We start from the raw sequence: 17,292 nt of genomic DNA, 5'->3' as shown, positions 1-17,292 counted from the left end.
TCTGCCGGTTTATATATATATATCGTCAATATATTATTTATCTCGTATAAGATGCATTTGGTTGAGTCAAGTGCTTCATTGTAGTACTACGGTAATTATCTCTTCAGCACGCAGCGTGAGCAGGACAAACAACAATGCAGAATATTAATAACTATGACTGGTACTGTCATACACATAACATTATAATGAGAACACTATTATAATTGAACACTGTGAATGTTTAGAGTTTAGTTGCCGTTTTTCTGCACGTTGTTGCGTGAAGAACGCGTCCACAAAAGGAGTTCATTCAGAGCCGCGCAGACACGTTCATGTGCATTCGGGCCTTTTTTGCAGATAGCCTAGAAGTCGTAATATTATCGTTATGTTGTATAAATGACGAAGCATATTCTATATGAGATAAATTATGAGTTAAATCCCATTGATTAAAAACCTGCAATCAAATGTGTCACTCTACTGGACATCTTCAGCGCGCGCAGCTCAAAACAGAAATGCAGAACATTAATAACTACTGTCATATACATAAGGTTTTAATGAGATCACTATTGTAAAAAATCTTGTGAATTCTTTGGGTTTCGCTGACGTTCATCAAAACATATTTACCCCGTTTCTGCGAGGCGTCCGTTACACATTTCCCCTGTGTATTAACGTCAGTAATCACTGTCCAATGTCTGACTTGACTCTTGGTAGTTTCTTGGCCCGCCCCGCAACATATGATGACTATCAGTAGACTTATCAGCAAGATTAGAAAATTCTGATTCGACTATGAAAATCCTTAGTCGGGGACACCCCTAAATTGTTCACAATATCACTGCTTCCTCAAAAAATAATAATACACAAAACATGGGCGTCGGAACCATTGAATGAGGGTGGGACAGGACCCACCCACTTTTGAAGACCAATGATATTGGACCTAACCACTTTTACCGTGGCTAATTCAGTGAATATGTGACAGTCAAATCCATTCAACATGACGAATGCCCTAATAAATTAAACTCCATTTAGCTACAGCCTTGAATTCCACGCTGCTGCTTCCTCAAATCCATTCCACTTGGCTCATTCAGAGTCCATATAAATTAAACTCCGTGTTTTCACTACTCACGCCTGCTGCACTCCCGCTACACAGCAAAGTAAACAAAGCATCTGCATCTGCTGCTCAGATACACCTAGTCTCAGCCTCAGACATCACGCCCACGGACAGTTGGCTAAACGTCTGATGCATATGGCACATAAAAGTGGAAACACTTCAGGAGTTTCGAAGTTGTCATCGGATTGGTTGAATTATACAGGATTTCCGGGAGACGTGTGTGCCTCGTTCTTTAACGATCCATCTGGAAACAAAGATGCCGTGATGCCAAACCCCCTCACGAAAGAAGAAAGCCGTTGTGTTTACAGCTGTGATGACGAGTGCTTATCAGGATCAACTAAAGGCTGGATTTTCAAAAGTACAGGTTTATCTCAATAAATTAGAATGTCGTGGAAAAGTTCATTTATTTCAGTAATTCAACTCAAATTGTGAAACTCGTGTATTAAATAAATTCAATGCACACAGACTGAAGTAGTTTAAGTCTTTGGTTCTTTTAATTGTGATGATTTTGGCTCACATTTAACAAAAACCCACCAATTCACTATCTCAACAAATTAGAATACTTCATAAGACCAATAAAAAAAAAGGCTCAGGAAACCTTTGCAGGTGGTTTGAATTGATTAGCTGATTGGCATGTCACCATATTCTAATTTGTTGAGATAGTGAATTGGTGGGTTTTTGTTAAATGTGAGCCAAAATCCTCACAATTAAAAGAACCAAAGACTTAAACTACTTCAACCTGTGTGCATTGAATTTATTTAATACTCGAATTTCACAATTTGAGTTGAATTACTCAATTTTGAACAAATAAATGAACTTTTCCACGACATTCTAATTTATTGAGATGCACCTGTATTTGAAAAATTTAAAGTTCGCGGCATAGAATCTTTAAAATACGTCCGATTGTAATTTCTGGTCTGTTATTGGGGCGACATTTCCACGCCCCGAAACGTGACGATGAATGAAACGAACTGTGATTGGTTGTTTGACATGTCGGTCAAACGGCCTCATTGGCCTTGGCGGGCCTTGGCCAATGAAAGCTGCCATTGATTCCAGACATTCAGCCGTCAGTCTGACTGAGATGGTCCTCACTGCAGAACACAAGATCCAGGGGGCGAGGTTGGATCCCACCTTACATATACCTAAACCTACCCGTCTCCACGCCCTGATCCCTAAACCCACCCATCTCCACCCCCTAGATGTGGATCAAACCCCGCCCCCTGGATCTTTGTTCTGCATTGAGGGGCTACTGGTCTGACTACGCGAGACTAAGATCTGCCTGATACTTTATTTAAACTTTTCGATTATTTCCTTGATTTTTATTTTTATTGAAAACAAAAGCCTTTCCGATGTGATATGAGATGTGAAAAGGGAGAAGAACGATTTCGGCAAAAGGCGGACGCAAACTCGGGTCGCTCGCATCAAAAACACTATGCAACCCGCGTTACCACTTACACCACTGGAAATAATGCTCAGTAGCCGTCTTTTGTAATGTTGTCACGTTAGTGGGCGGACGTGAAGTAAGTAGCCACTGCCAACCAGGCGGCCTATTTGGACTTTGTGTAAATAGACACTGTTAATTAAAAGGCACCACACTACAGAAAATGGCATATACTCCAGTAAATTTTTTCTGGGGGAGGACCCGCCCACATTTATTTTGCTTCTGACACCCATGACAAAAAATTATTTATTGTATTTAGTACAGTTCAAACTAGGGATGTAACGGTATGAAAATTTCATATCACGATTATAGTGACCAAAGTTATCACGGTTATCAATACTATCACGGTTTTGTTAAAATTAAGATGAAAATGTTCAAAAAGAACTGATACACACACTGAAAACATTTCAATAAGTTTTATATTTGAAAATCAACAAACAACAAATACAATTAGCAGCTATATGCACTTTTTTTTAGCATAAACATTAAATTAACATTAACATGAAGCCCTAATAATAATAATACTAAATCACTTTTTAATTTTAATGTAAGACAACATATTTTTCATCAGTGATATAAATATGATTTAAGACAGTAGTGTAAGCAAGTTTAGTTTGAAAACGGTGAAACCGGTAATCGTTCCATCCCTAGTTCAAACCCTTTGGTAGGATATATTTTTTCTTCATGTTTTTGAATGTCTCTGAAACTCAAGGCTGAATTTATTACAGTATAAAACACAGTGTAAACAGTGATTTTGAAATATTTAAGCAATTTAAAATAGCTATTTTCTATTGTAATGTATTTTAAAATTAAATGTATTCCTGTAATTGCAAAGCTGAATTATTAGCAGCCATTACTCCAGTCTTTAGTGTCACATGATCCTTCAAAAATGTGGTGCTCAAGTAACATTATTTTCAATGTTGAAAACAATGGAAACCATAATAATTTTTTTTCAGGATTCTTTAATAAATTGGAAATTCAAAAGAACAGCGTTTGTTGGAAACAGTTAGCTAACAGCTCTATTAATAGCCAGTACTTTTTTCAGCATCATGTTTTGTGGCTAGAAGAACATGTCCATGTTTCTTACGGATATTTTTAGCCCCATTGTACCTTTTGTATATTCATTCATTCATTCGTGACATTTTACACCTGAAGGAGCAGATCAAATATCTGATTCTGAACCATTTTAAAGTCAATGTAAATTCGAGCAGAGGACAGGACTCATTTTAAGTGCTTGGTATGTAATGTCTATCCTCTCATTATTGATCACCTGACATCTTCATGCGTTTGCACATAATAAGAGGCAGTGACTTAATTATTCATAAGAGCCTGGGTAATTACACGTCATTTTAACAATGTGTTTTATTGCCTACAAGCATAAGAGTTCTGCAGAGCAAATGCACTTCTCGATTTAGATACTGTTGATGACAGAAGGGAGAGAGCGGGATGGGTGGAGTCTGTGAACAAAGGCAATTGAGCATTATCTGAAAATGTACGTTTTTTGTTCATCAAGGGCTGATCTAGATCTGTTCATCAAGCTAAATCATAAGAAGGTGATTTGGAGCTCGTCTTCTGATCATGTATGTGATCATTTTAGTGCACAAAGCAATGCAAATGCTCTGCTACTATCAGTACAATGACTTTCATTTGCAGTGAAGTGAGTATTTTTATACCCCCATTATTCTATCTCATTTGATAGTTCTATTTCTATCTGAAATCCTGCTTTTGTAGACAGAAAATATGAATATTGCCAAGGCACTAAACTTTTCATATGACATTGCCACAAGTTGCCATTAATAATTAGAATAGAATAGAATATGTTCTGTTTGAACTGTTGATCTTCAAGAGAAAATTTGCTTGTCAAAATGTAGCGAACATACAGCACTTAATGTAGAACCTAACTATATAGTTGACCTCTGTGTGATAACTTAGCAAATTGCCTCATCTTCGGTCAATCCTTCAATAAACTTAAAATGAGCCTTTCAACTTGATAATTTGATTTCAAGTCATCACAATCTCATTTAACAGGTTTAAACAAAGTCAATGACCTTACTGAAGCTGGCTGTCATAGAAGAAGAAAAAAAAGCTTTTTTCTGTTTCCTTCAAATGCAGCCATCTCTATTATACAAATCTATTATACAAGGTATTGTTTGTTCTTATATGTTCTGCTTGAATTTTGCTGAATAATTTTGTATTTTATGTTTTTTTGCAGTTGCATCTTTCAATGTACTTTCTGCTATAATTCAATCTTAGTATTGCTAAGCAGAAAAGCAAATAAACTTCAGTTACAAATATACTGGTCAAAGGTAAAACATTCATCAAAGCTGCATTTATTTAATTAAAAATGCAATATAACAGCAATGTTGTGAAATATTATTACAATTTAAAATAACTGTTTTCAGTTACAGTATATTTATAATGTAGTTTATGGTGGCAAAGCTGAATTTTCAGCTGTCATTACCCATCGTCATGTGATCTTTCAGAAATCATACTAATATGCTGATTTAGTACTGAAACTGTATTTTTCAGAAATATTTTGTAACATTATGAATGTAGCCCTTGCTGAAAAGTATTATTATTTTTTTTTTTAATTATTATTATTTTTTACTTATCCCAAACTTTTGTAGTAGTGTGTCATGATGTCCACAAAAATACGGAGCAGCAAATCAGCATATTATAATTATTTCTGAAGGATCATGTGACACTGAAGACTGGAGTAATGGCTGCTAAAAATGCAGCTTTGCCATCAACGGAAGGGAAAAAAAAACTACTGTACGTTTTAAAATACTTTTACAAATAGAAAAAAAGTTATATTATTAATATGTCTCAAATACATTACTGATTTACTGATTAACTAATTGCAGCCTTGGTTAGCATAAGACTGTTCTTTACAAAACAAAAACGTAATGGACAATGTCTTGCAAAACTAATATGTAAAATAACACAATGAAAGAATTACAACACTGTGTCATCATTCCCTTTCCAGCTCTCCATACAGCACATGGTGAAAGACTGCTGCCAATTCTCTGTCTTCTGTAGACCCTTAAAACTAAAGGATGTTACGGCATTTGAACTTAACCCCTCTTGTCCTTTGCATTCAGCGTGGTCATTAGTCTTCTCCCCTCATTATTTCCTCTTGGTACCACACTATACACTGGACCCCTAGCGTACGTGGCAAGCTGAGGCGCTGTGCCTGGCCTGACAGTTTGGTTTGACTGGCTTTTGACGGCCGGTTCATTTAGTCTCCTCTGAGCAGTGGGTGAGACAGAGGAACCTGGCCATTTTGCTTGCTTGTCAAATCTGCCAATGTGAAGACAGTTTAAATGAGGCAAACCTGGGCAGTGTCCCGACTGCAGGCCACAGAGAGAGAGGGAGAGAGGAAGGGAATGGGGTTTCGGGGGAGAGTGAAAGAAAACTAAAGATCCCCCTTCAACCTCTGAGCAAATCATGCTCCGTTTCTGTGGTGACCAATTGCCTGTTGTGTCTTGAGATAAGAGTTCTCGGATTTTTAGAGGACTTTTAACATGTCAAAGCTTGCTTTGTGCGCACAAGGGTTAGGGCTGAACGAACACTGTGCAAATTACATTTCAGTGCCGTGCTTGGTTTCATACACAAGATCAGTGCATGTTTAATAAATGATAATAAGTTCAAAGAGAGACCACATTTAAAATGTTGGATTAGAAATTCAGTACAGACCTGGAAATACATTTTTAGGGTTTATGAACTTTTAAATTACACTTGTTGTGATGTAGAGTAAAATCAATCATGCTGGGACAAAAAGGAACATCAGGCATAAGGAGACTATGCTAAATAAATAAATAGTTTGTTTAGCTCAATTTTGTTTTTGGTAATAAAATTGGTAATGGAATTGTTTTTGGTGACACTTTAAAATGTGTTTTGTATGATGCTTTTTTTTTCACCTTATTTTTAAGATAGGCTAGCATTATATTAATTTCTAATACATTAAATGTTGATTTTTACAACTTGAAATGTTTAAAATGTATGCATACACTACTGTTCAAAAGTTTGAGATCAAGTTTTAAGGCATTAAACTGATCAAAAGTGACAGAAAAGACATTCATGATGTTACACAATATTACATTTCAAAGAATTGCTGTTCTTTTGACCTGTTCTATTAATTTAAATAATATGGGAAAAAAAATGTATCACGGTTTCTGAAGAAATATTAATTTGTCCACATTTATGATAATACGAAATATTTCTTCAGCACCAAATCAGTATATTCAAATGGTTTTTGTGACACTGAAGACTAAAATTTTAAATATATTAAAATAAACCATTGTTTAAATTGTAATAATACTTCAAAATAGTTTTACTGCATTTTCATCTAATAAATTCAGGCTTGGGGAGCATAAGAGACTTCTTTCATTAACATTTAAAATATCTTACCGACCTAAACATTTGAATGGTTTGGTTTGTAGAATAGAACATTAATAGCATTAATACCATTAACATAAATAAATATTACAGAAGTATTATAATTGTTCATATTAGCTATTCATTAATGTAAATGAATTAAAACTTTTTTTGAAGTGTTGTCCTTTATGTATTTATTTATTCATCACATTTTCACTAGTGGTCTTTCACTTTTGGTCCCCACTGTAAAGTATATCGCTATGCCTTATAACAGAAACTGTGAATGTTGTCTTTCAAGAAAGAACCAAACCGTCAAGGTCTTTTCAAAACTTTCAACACGACTGCTTTCTGCTTATTCAGGTGTTGTATGCGTGTGGTCGTACACGACGCCTTTACACAATGTGGCTAATTGTCTAGATGGGAACACTTTTCTGTCACTCACAAAGAATGGCTTTGTTCTCTGTGAGACAAAAAAGTGTTTTCATTCTCTAACAATCCTGATGTTGACACTTGCTGCTCGCCTGTGTCGGTCTGTCTGTCAGAGTCACTTGAAACAAAACCTGTAGATGCAACTTTTTTTATTGAGGTCACATTGTTTAACCCTATTCTTCCACAAAATAAATCAAGCAACCCATTGTCACATCATAATTTTGATGACAGTTTTGATGGATTTAATGTTTTTTTGATGCACACAAATTTTGCATGCTCTCACAATTGGAAATAACTACCCTGGAAGTGACTGCCTGCATTGAAATTCAACTCCGCCTGCCATTCTCTTCCTTTAACATCCATTAGTCGCCCCAAGGGAGTCTGACCTTCTCTTGTGGGTCAGGTAACCAGAGGGCCACAGAGATAGAGGGAAGGATCACCTGCCTGGCTGTGTGCTCCAGCGGGCAGGTGTATAGCAGAGGTCTGAGGATACCTAAGCTTAATCTAATCTCTCATCTCCTAATGAGTCATCCAGTCTGCTCTCATAGTGTGGGGCCTTTTGTGAAGCCGGACCTAATTACCTCTCGCCCGGTTAGCAGCAAACAAGGGTCCGTGCTTCTGAAGGAACCTGATCGGGGAGAAAATACCGCCTCTCAGTTTAGCCGCTCTGGAATCCCGTTTCCTTGGTGCCGCACTCCGTCCGTCCTCGATAGCAGAGGATAGAGGACTCTTTTGTTACTGTGAAGGCAAGATAGATGTGTGTGATCCAATAATGCAGTAAATCTGAAAAAGGACACCACATTCCCTCCTTTGGACCTATTCTTTCTTAAACTAAGCTACCTTTGCAGGTTTCAAAAGATTAACAGTGAGACCCTGTCCAAGTAAATAGCTGGAAATCATGTGCCATCACATTCGATGGTCTAAAAGACTTCTTTATTTGTTGAGGACTGTCTATACCTTCAGATATAAAACACATTGTTTACATTGGGTAAAGATGTGACAGCTTTGCTGTATTGTACAAGCGGTTTCTTCCTGTCGATGTTATTTTTAATGTGATTTGAATGAATCTACATCCAGTCAGGAGTCGCCCTCGTCATTTTTAAAGGGATAGTTCATCAAATATGCCATAATTTTCTCACATTTGTGTTATTTAAAAAAATGTATGACTTCTGTAGAACATAAAGTCATTTGAAAAATGTCTCAGTGTTTTTTGTCCATTCAATAAAAGTAAATGGGGTCATTGTTGTTTAAGATCCAACTGACTTAAAAAAAAAAAAAAACTCAAATGAGTGTGAGTTGACACATTTACAGATGTGGTTTATGAAAAGTTCAGTAACATACTTGCTGATAACAGCTGACTCCTCGAATTAGGATATTATTTTACACTTAATGTTTGACAGTATAGCTCTATTTTATTATTGTTTATATATTAATTATGCAGTCATAAGGGTAAATTTTTTTAATTGAGATGTATACATCATCTGAAAGCTGAATAAATAAGCTTTGTTAGGATATGACAAGATTTGGCTGAGATACAACTATTTGAAAATCTGGAATCTGAGGGTGCAAAAAAATCATAATATTGAGAAAATCGCCTTTAAAGTTGTCCAAATTAAGGTCTTAGCAATGCATATTACTTGCTTGAGCATATGCAAGTCCTACACTATATATTCAGTGTAACTTAGTGATTGTTTACATTTTTTTTGGGGTGCTTACTTTCCTGGGGTTTCATTAGTGAGGACTGGTTCTCTGTTAATTAGCTGCTATATAAAGATCACACACTCTAATTTTCTATATTAAAATACTTTAATTACAGTGGAGGTTTCTGGTGGATAGATTGGACAGGGACATTATACGCATTATTTACATGAAAGTGCACAAACATTTTCTAGAGGGCTCACACACCTACCCATGGCTCCTCTACTGCTCACAGGCACACACCTGAAGCTCACAGCAGGGGTCTGAATGTGTGTTTTTTTTGCAGGAGATTTACTCTTTAGCCTCGCAGGATATAAGAACTGTTGTTGCAAGCTGGACTTCATTAACCTGCAGAGATGAAAAAAGGCTTGATTTAATATTGTAAGGGATCTGACCTCAGCTTATAATAACTCACAATATACCACTTAATTTGAACAATACATCATAATTATTATACCATAATTAATTATGCATGTTTTCAATTGACATTATTGTTCAAAGGTTTGGGAGTCAGGTTTTTTTTTTTAATGAATACTTTTATTAAGCAAGATTGCAGTTCATTGATCAAAAGTGACAGTAAAGACTTTTACAGTGTTCCAAAATTATTCAATTTCAAATAAATGTTTATTCTTTTGAACGTTTATGCACATCAAAAAATTCTGAAAAAAAAAAATGTAAGCAACACAACTGTTTTTTTTGCATTGAAAATAATACAAAATGTTTCTTGAACACCAGTTGAGTATATTAGAATAATTTCCGAAGGATCATGTGACACTGACTCCTGAAAATTCACCTTTGCCATCACAGGAATAAATTACATTTTAAAGTACATTAAAATAGAAGTTATTTTAAAAAGTAAAGAGTTCAAAGAATAGTTTTTATTTTATTTTATACTATTTTCAATGTAATTTAATCCAATAAATGCAGCTTTTGTGGCCATTAGAGACTTATTTCAAAAACATTCAAAAAAATCTTACCGACCCCAAACTTTTTAGCGATAACCTATGCAAATAGTAGCAATGAACTAAGAGTAAGAATGTCACATTTAGTTTAGTTTAGCAAGCAAAGATTTATTGATTAGATTGATAGTTGTGCTCTGGGAAACTTTGGGTGCAGGTTAAACACCTGATTGCTCTCCTTTATCTTCACATGCCAGGAGTTCATTCTTGAATGACTGTGCTAATTGCAACTTGCACCATCTCACAGTTTACTATATGGATTTTCTGTAAATTTATGGATCTTTGATATGTGCTCAGTCTAATTAGTCATTATTCCTTTATAGTGCGCGTGATTCTAATGGGTCAGCATTATGTTTAGCGTTTGACATGTGTAACTAAAAGGAACTTACAATGGTGAGTGATGCATTAAGTGCTGTAAGCAGCTGTGATCAACCATCCTGGCCCCCCTCTTGCTATCATGGTGGGTTTGGATTTCCATGCCCTATTTTCCTTTTTTTCTAATTCTCTTTATTTTCTTAGGGACTGTGGTGAAAAGCTTGTCCTCGGGGCAGGTGGGCCCTCTACTGGCTTTTGGGTTACCTATTCATGGTACTTTCCTACCTCACATCCTTCTTTTTCAGTTAATTTCGGTTTTACATTTCTTTATAGGCATGACTGTCTTGCATAGAAAATTGCCAAAGTATTAAAACACAAAGACAGTTACAGAATATATATATATATATATATATATATATATATATATATAAGCACTGCAAACATTAGCAGTGGCATGCGAAAGTTTGGGAACCCCTTGAAGAATCTCTGAAAATTTGAATAATTTTAACAAAATGCCTGTTATTTTTTTATTTAGTACTGTCCTGAGTAAGATATTTTACATAAAATATGTTTACATTTAGTCCACAAGACAAAAAAAATTGCTGAAATTATTAAAATAGCCCCATTCAAAAGTTTGGGAACCCTTGGTTCTTAATACTGTGTGTAGTTACCTGGATGATCCACGACTGTTTTTTTGTTTAGTGATGGTTGTTCATGAGTCCCTTGTTTGTTCTGAACAGTTAAACTGAGCACTGTTCCTCAGAAAATTCCTCTGTGCCCTGCAGATTCTTCAGTTTTCCAGCATCTTTTGCATATTTGAACCCTTTCCAGCAGTGACTGTATGATTTTGAGATCCATCTTTTCACACTGAGGACAATTGAGGGACTCAAACACAACTATTAAAAAAGGTTCAAATATTCACTGATGCTCCAGAAGGAAACACGATGCATTAAGAGCCGTGTTGCAGGATGAAGATGTCCCAACTTTTCTTATTTTTCTGAAGTATAATTTTTTCCCATTTAGTACTGCCCTTCGGAAAGCAACAGAAGATACTTGCATGTTTCCCGGAAGACAAATTAAGTACAGTTTACCTTGATCTTCAAATTCTTAATCTTAACGTATAACGTATAAACTGTGAAAGCTGTGATGCTCTTTCTGCTAGTACTGGTCAAAAGTTTGGAAACATTACTATTTTAATGTTTTAAACATTGCATATCTTTTGCTCATCAAGCCTTCATTTATTTGATCAAAAATACAGAACAAAACAGTAATATTGTGCAGTATAACTGGTATTACAATTTAAAATAATGGTTTTCTGTTTTAATATACTTTAAAATGTAATGTATTTCTGTGATGCAAAGCTGAATTTTGAACATCATTACTCCAGTCTTCAGTGTCACATGATTCTTCAGAAATAATTATAATATGCTTATTTATCGTCAGTTTTGGAAACAGCTGTTTAATATATATATTTTTTATTACCTGTGATTTTTTCAGGATTCTTTGATGAATAAATAGTTAAAAAAAGAACAACATTTATTTAAAATAGAAATCCTTTTTTAACAATACATACTTTTATTCAACAAGGATGTGTTAAATTAATAAAAAGTAAAGACTTGTATTGTTAGAAAATATTTATGTTTTGAATAAACACTGTTCACAAGTTTTCATTCATCAATGAATCCTGAAAAAATCATCACAGATTCCCCCCCAAAAATCCCAAAATGTCATTTTTTAAATTTGTATTAGTTTGCATGCATGTGAGCATATGCTCAAACAAAACGTTTATATTTATGTTTGTATTTGATAGTTTTATAAATTTCCCCAAATTTTCAATTAATTCCCATAAATTCCTGGTAAGTTTCAAACTTGGAATATTTCCAAAATTCCCCAGAATTTTCTGCCCCTTTGCAACCCTAGTCACATATTGTTGAAAGGGATTATTTTGCAAGAGGGAACCAAACTGTCAAGGCCTTTTCAAAAGTTTGACTTTTAATTTATTTTATTGTATTTTTTAATTATTCTATTTTACTTTATTTCATTTTATTTATGGCATTTCCTGTCTTACATTTGTTTATTTTTCTTTTTTTATTATTGAAACAAACCGATTCAGAATAAAGAAAAAAATATATATATAGGTCCCTGTTTTATTTTATTATTTGGAAGCCATGTTTGTTTGTGTCTTCTAGATTGTGTTCACTGAGCTTTTATTTGTTGGCAATCTGTCTCTGCTTTGTATTTTTGGTGATGTGCATGTCTCTCTTTGTCTTTTCTCTTTCTCTTCTCATAAAGCTATGACACTACCCTCAGTCTCATATGGCTAATTCATCAGTTACATCTCCCCTGTTCCCTTTCTGTTTTTAAACGGAGAACATCACCAACCCTGGGAAAAGACACAATTAAAATTCATCTTACGCAAAACACCCCTCCACTCCCACTCATCTCTTGGCTGCCTCTCTATTGTAAGTGGGGGCAGGGCCATCTTTCTTTGATGCACTTCAAAGTGAAACGCTTGGCAGAGGCCGTGTGATGGAGGCAACGGGGAACGAGGGACGGTGTGCATCTGTGATCGCGCCAAAGCCCCCTCGCGCTTCACTTTCTTGTCGAACAAAGACTGATAGCATTGTTGGGGTGGAATTGGCTATCATTCTCCGCATTCTCAGTCAAATGACCCGAACATCCTATCCTCGCAGGTTCCCTCAGAAAGCTCTCTGTGATGGATGGCGCTCTGGAAGTTGTGCCTGAGCTGCATTAGCACACAAACACTTGACAGTCTATAGTGCTTATTTCATAACTGCAAAACCTAAACACTGTGAACATTTGGTGTCACAAATTCGCTCATATATTCAGTAGCACCTGTCAGCGAAAGTGTGGATCACAGATGACAACTAGTGATGAAGTTGCGATGCTATATATTCAGCGCTAGCCTCGCTAATATTATATTGTGACATTGACTCTTCCGGGTTTTAGTACTTCACAGCCCCTGATGTAGTGTGAACCGGCTCCTTTAGCAGCATAAGAGACATCTTTAAGATATTAGCTCATTTCCTGCCATGGATTCTCCTCTTTGCTCCCGTACAAATTAGGACATGCTGTATTGCCCTGCCACCGCTTGACACCGTCCCTGACAGCGTGACATAAGGTTGTCATAAGATGACACAGGGGTGTGACAGCATGCCATCGGGGTGAAACGGGGGTAGACAGTGAGGACAGGTGTCACTGGCCTGCAGGTGTTGCTAGGTGACAGCTTGCCCTGGTAGCGACAGGTCCTCATGTGTATGTATGGCTGGCTTCTAAATGACGGGGACATTGACATCAGAGGGCTCAGGGCAGTGTCAGGCCTAAAGACAGTCCAAGACCTCCGTTAGCCCTGAGACCTAAAGTGCACTGATAAATACACACACTCACCCTCTGTCCTTCTCTGTTTGCTTATTGGGGAATTGCTCTTCAATAGTTCATTCAAACAAGCACTCTCAAGAGCATTTCACAATGGGTCACTTTTAACCCTAGGTAGAGCAGCATTTCACAATTGTGATTTTAGGGCTAGCACTGCACTCTAAAAAATGCTGAGTTGTTTCAACCCAACGTTGGGTCAAATATGGACTAATCCAACTTTTGGGTTAAAATGTAATTTAAAGGGGTCATATGATGCGACTTCAAGTTTTCCTTTCTCTTTGGAATGTTACAAGCTGTTCGTGAGTAGATAAGATCACTGAAGTTGCAAAGACTAAAGTCTCAAAACCAAAGAGATATTCTTTATCAAAGTTAAGACTCTGCCACGCCCCCCTAAAACGGCTCGTTCTAACACGCCCCGACATATCTAGGTCACTATGTGGGAATATTTGCATAATGCCGCCCAAATGTGCACGCAAAGAAAGAAGGCGTGGTTTCAGTAACCGCAGTTAGTGTTGAAGCAGCCATGTCAGGGAGACGCTGTGTGTTTCTAGGCGAAAGCACTTTATTTGGCCACCGAAAGTAGATGCATGACTACTTACAACAGAACAGCAATGCATTTTATGGACGACCGTTTCATGAACCTAGGAGAGGAGGTAATTCTGACTTTGCTATGACAGCATGGTGCTTCTGAATCAGCAACTGTAAGTATGTTTTGTTACTAGTTTAAGTATTTGCTATTGACTGTTCAAATGCAGAGTTTTTCGTGTGTATGTGTGTGCGCGCGCGCGTGTGTGTGTGTATGAGAGAGAGAGAGACAGCGTCACATCACAGTGGAGTCAGCTGTCTTAACCGCTGCTTCTGTACTGCATCATTACTGTGTCTGTTCCCATTTCGGGCTTGAACTGATGGTAAAACTAATGACATTATTTACTGTTTTTACATTTATTTTGAAAGATGAAGCTCGCGATTATGGTAAGGGGCGTTACATTTCCGACGAGTGCTTGCGGTGTTCGGCCAATCACAATGCACTGGGTCAGCCAATCAGAGCAGACTGCGCTTGTGGGAAGGAGGGACTTTGTAGAAAACTAATCGTTTGAGAGAGGCGGGGCATAGAGGACCTACAATAATGTCCAGTATTTGAAAAATAATGTGTTTTTTGAACATTAAAGCATGTCAACATATTCTGTCACAGCAAATACACAAAGTAATGATCTTTAAAAAAGCATCATATGACCCTTTTAAAATTTAACCCAACAGTCAGGTTGTCCATATTTGACCCAAAGTTGGGTTGAAACAACCCAGCATTTTTTTTAGAGTGTTTTAAGCTTCTAGAGCAGGGTTTGGCATTGAATTCCAACAAAAGCTATGAAGTATGAAGTGCACAATGATTTAAAACTGTTTAGCAACAGACAACCAGTCATAAACGTATCAATCATTACATATTCATGTGCTTTATATTTCTGCATGCTGTTTAGTGTTCGTGTTTGAGAGAAAAATTTAATTTCAATTTATTCATTTATTTAGATGTCACGTATGCTCACCAGGGCTGCATTTATTTGATCAAAAATAAAGTAAAAAATAGTACTATAATGAAATATTCTTTCAATTTAAAATATTTTATTTAATATAATTTAAATTGTAATATATTCCTTTGATGACACAGCCAGTTTTCAGTGTCACACGGTCTTTCAGAAATCATTATAATATGCGGAATTGGTGCTCAAAAACAAACAAACAAATAAATAAAACATTATTTTTTATTATCAAAGTTAAAAACAGTTGTACAGCTTAATATTTTTTTATACATTTTTTTTCTATTTTACTTTATTTCTGTGATGAAATTGTTGAATAGAAAGTTCAAAATAAATATTTTGTAACATTGTGAAGGTCTTTATTGTCAATTATTGCCAATTTAATGCTAAACGTAATGCTGAATTTGTTGAATATAAATATGTCTTAAACAAATCTTTTGAATGATCCCATTACTGACACTCAGTGATTATATGTAATATATGTGACTCACATATATTACATATGATCACTAAGTGCCGGAGATTTTAGTGAAAATAAAATAAAATAAAAATGTAATAAAATAATATCACATTATTTTTAGTAAAAATTTAAGCAGTACTTATTCATCTGACTTTAAAACAACTTGAGTGGATTAAGTGCCAATTTTTTTACAGACAGTTATTGAAGGCATATTTATTAAAACAAGCCGTATATCAATTGCAAACTGTCCAAACCGTTTTATTGACCTCATAAATATGCAAATTAGTATGTTATCCTGGGCTTTACGAGTGTGCAGTGTGAAATCTTGAAACTTGATTACCCAGGATTAATTACTAACCCATGATATGAGCAATGTGAAAAATGCAATAGGATAACCTGGGATTACATTTATCCATGGTTTAAGTCCCTGGGTTAACAATTTCACGTGTGAAAAGCCCATTATATTCAGCTTACCTGTTTATCTATAAACTTGCCAGCACACATATTTGTGCACAAAATATACAAATACACACCTGACCAGTGTCTCCTGTTTACCCCACCCTCAGATAATTTACGGTTGTGTTTGTCTCCATTTCAGGAGAAGATTTCCTAACATATATCTATGCCTCTCTTGTTTCCTTTTCCAGGACTAAATTTGACAGTTGGCCACATGCGGCAGCCTCTTCTCTCTTCCAGCCTTCGTCTCTTTCTGTCTCCCAAGAGCTCCGTCAGTATGAAGAGGCCCGAGGACGCCATCTCATCTTCGCTCAGCCGGTGTCAAGCAGCAATCCTGCGGGGCCCGTCCCTGCTTAATTCAGCTTAGAGGCCCTCTCTCGTCCCCGACATTCCTGATCGCCTCATTTTTCCGGGTATGCCTCTCAGGGCTGAGGTAATTATTTCCAGAATAATAATAACAGACAGATTAGTGTGTTTAGCAGGCAGATGTATTGCTCTGTTCCATTCCCTTACTTATATTTGCCTCTGAACTGAGTGACCTATTAAAATAGATTAATTCTGCTATAAAAAATGAAAGCGCTTAATGACCCCTGTCTCTTGATGAAGAGGTGGGGAACTCGCCTGAGGAGGATTTCTTTAGACATCTCCTGATCTATCAAACTCCACGCTGGACACCAGGAGCAGCAGGTGTTAAAGTCTTCATTCGTTTCTGTCTTGGTTATAGATGACCTGGCTCTATGAAATTACTCAAATGGTGGATGGCCATTACATTTACCAGGAACCAGGTATAGAGTAAATGGGAAGGGTGGAATGAAAAATTGCAAAATGAAAACTGTATTATTATTTATTAAAAGTTCTGTTACATGAGGTCTTTTGGAGCATGCATTGCCTCCTATTATGAAATATGAAATATTTACAAAGTTAAAATGCAGCATTTTGCCTAACAAAATAATAGTTAAAAAAATAGATTTTTTTCCCCTCAAAAGTAAGTTTTTGTTTTTGTTGTTTGTTTTGTTTTGTTTTTGGGGAACTGCTTATTGAACCTTTAGAATTTAAATTTGTATCATTTAAAAAGTTTTGTTTTGTATAATATTTAATGCACCAGGCTTTTATTTTTATATATAGTAAGTATATGGATCTCACAC

General features: G+C 36.1%; 1 long non-coding RNA gene across 1 annotated transcript; it reads left to right on the top strand.

Annotated features, from left to right (window-relative positions):
* The first annotated feature begins 640 nt into the window (after nucleotides 1-640).
* On the top strand, nucleotides 641-16,570 carry LOC107593622 (uncharacterized). The gene is made up of 3 exons (XR_001610106.1): nucleotides 641-650; nucleotides 7,793-7,799; nucleotides 16,339-16,570. It is a non-coding gene; the product is annotated as an uncharacterized lncRNA (long non-coding RNA).
* The last annotated feature ends 722 nt before the right edge of the window (nucleotides 16,571-17,292 follow it).

This window comes from Sinocyclocheilus grahami, unplaced genomic scaffold (genome assembly GCF_001515645.1).
Source record: "Sinocyclocheilus grahami isolate Dianchi unplaced genomic scaffold, SAMN03320097.WGS_v1.1 scaffold174.1, whole genome shotgun sequence".
Taxonomy (NCBI): Eukaryota; Metazoa; Chordata; class Actinopteri; order Cypriniformes; family Cyprinidae; genus Sinocyclocheilus; species Sinocyclocheilus grahami.
This window is presented reverse-complemented; position numbering and strand designations above follow the sequence as displayed.